At 33.2% G+C, this 2,461-nt stretch overlaps 1 long non-coding RNA gene across 1 annotated transcript in view; it reads left to right on the top strand.

Moving 5' to 3' along the window:
• Positions 764-2,461, top strand: part of LOC110271790 — a 6,743-nt gene continuing 5,045 nt past the window's right edge. Inside the window, exon 1 of the long non-coding RNA XR_002362482.1 lies at positions 764-1,364. This is a non-coding gene — a long non-coding RNA (uncharacterized LOC110271790). The remainder of the gene's footprint in view (positions 1,365-2,461) is intronic.

Below are 2,461 nucleotides of genomic sequence, written 5' to 3'. Positions count from 1 at the left end.
TATATGAAGATAATTCTAAAATTTTTATGTTATTATCTACCAAAATTAAGAATAATGCTACACATCTAAATCTTTTTATAAATCAAGTCTAATTAAATTAAATAATAAGACTTGAAATAATGCTAGTTATAACTGATTTTTGTTATGTTAAACTGACTTAATTGAATTTAGTTAACAAAAAAATTTAAATGTGTAGTATTATTCCAAAATAAATACTCAAAATCATTTAAGCGTGTCGGACTCGGTTAACCCGCAAATTTTAGCGGATTAGACTAGTTCTATTAACAATCCTCTTTAGATTGTTAACATTAAGTGGTACGGTCCATGATAATTGGAATACCTTTCTATTAATTAAACTAATTCGGAATATATACATGAACATATTTAAGGGTGTGCCAGATAGAAAAATAAAATTGAGATAAAAAAATGACATGAATGAATTTTGATTTATCTATAATTTTACTTATGAAATTTATTCTTGAAAATTTTAACTTTATTTTAACGCATAATATAATTATACACAAGACCAGTATATTTGACTACTATTTATGAGATTTGAGTCACATAGAATGGAAGAATATTGAGAAGTAATTTTTTAATAATTTTTGTTGATAATAAGCTAACATTCCTTTTGTCTTTTAAATTTATTTGTTTTTTCCCCTGTTGTTTTTTTTTTTTTTTTTAAAAGTTATGCAAATTTATTACTGAAAATTAGTTCAATTTGGACTACAGATAGAATTGTAATAAAGAGAATAGGAAGTTTCAACTTTAATAAAATGACTTAAGCATAAGAAAACTAAAGAGGTAAAGTAAAAATTCAAGGGTCTCATCTTCTCTCACGCACACTTCTGGTCATCTCCACTATAGTTCTTGAAGGGGTGATTTTACCTTCAAATACCCAGGCATTTCTTGCTAACCAGATTTGCCATAAGAGGTTTGCTGCTACTCTTTTTTCATTCGGATTTTCCTCCATTCTTAGTTCTTCTTCCAACTGAATCCACCACTTCCATGGTTCTCGAGCTCGAATCTGCCATGGCAGATTTGAACATTTCCAAGCTTCAGTCACATTTGGGCACTCCCAGACACAATGAAAAACTCTTTCTTGTGACCGATTATATTTTGGGCACCAGGATTCAATGGATTGTATTTGGGCGTTCAACCTTTCTTTCACAGGAAGTCCTCTGTGCATCAGTTTTCAGAGCAAATTTTTTATTTTCAGTTGACAATTAATTTTCCATATGCTCCTCCATAAGTCCTTTCTTTTGCATTGTTCTATCAGGTATTCAGTTGGTGGGTGGCAGAAGATAAAAGTTATTTTGTATCCTGAAACAACAGTGAAGCCGTCCCCTTTTTCCAGTATCCAGGTAACTTTATCCTCTGTCTCATGAATTGGAGTGTTGATTATTGCTGTAGCTATTTCTGGATTAAAATTGGACTGAATTAAATTCTGGTTTCATGTTCTGTTTGAATGCTGTAATTGTGAAACCCATTCTAGATTAGCAGTCATTGTCGTGGTAGTAATAAGAGTAATTAAAACATAATCCTTCACCCATGAGTCTTTTCGGATTCTGATGTTAAATCCCCTTCCTACTTCCCATAGTATACCTTTTTCTAGCACCTTTCTGCCCTCGATAATACTCCTTCAACCCCATGATGAGTTATTAAGGAAGCTTGAATATCTATAATATTTGCTCTGTAACACTTTACTGATGAGAGAATTAGGTCTGGAAATTAACCTCCAACCTTGCTTTGCGAGCATGGTAAGATTAAAAGCTTTCAAATCTTTAAAGTTTAGTCCCCCTTGTATTTTTGGTCTGCAAGAAATCTTCCATCCGATCCATGCATCCTGTTTTCTGATATTTTCTACTCCCACCAAAACTGGAGTATGGCTCTCTGAATCTCTTCGATTAATGTCTCCGGTAAAGTAACTTAGTGTGTATATGGGTATTGCGGTTGCCACCGCCTTAATAAGCACTTCGCGTCCACTAGAAGATAATAGAACCCTCTTCTAATGGCTAAGCTTCTGACACACCCTATCTTTAATGTAGTTAAATGTCACTTTCTTTGATCTCTGAACCATTGCCGGTAAACCCAAATATTTGTTTTGATTGCCAACATGAGGGACAAGGAGAATCTCCGTCAAATGGTCTCGGACTGGAATTGGTGTGTTCTTACTAAAGAAGACTGATTTGTCCAAGTTTACCTTTTGGCCACTAAATTCTTCGTAAGTCTGTAGAATCTGTAGCAATCTCTGGCACTTTACTTCTGAAGCTTTGCTAAAAAGAATTGAATCGTCTACAAAAAAAAGATGATTGATTATCGAACACCTCTAATTGAGTCTCAAACCAAAAATTTTCAGCTTCTATTCTTCTCTATGAAGCAGATGAGAGAGTCCCTCTACACAAAACAAAAATAGGTAAAAAGATAAAGGATCACCTTGTTAGTCCTTACTTTTTTTTTA

This window comes from Arachis ipaensis, chromosome B05 (genome assembly GCF_000816755.2).
Source record: "Arachis ipaensis cultivar K30076 chromosome B05, Araip1.1, whole genome shotgun sequence".
Classification (NCBI taxonomy): domain Eukaryota; kingdom Viridiplantae; phylum Streptophyta; class Magnoliopsida; order Fabales; family Fabaceae; genus Arachis; species Arachis ipaensis.
The sequence above is the reverse complement of the archived record's forward strand: the minus strand, read 5'-3'. Positions and strand labels throughout refer to the sequence as shown.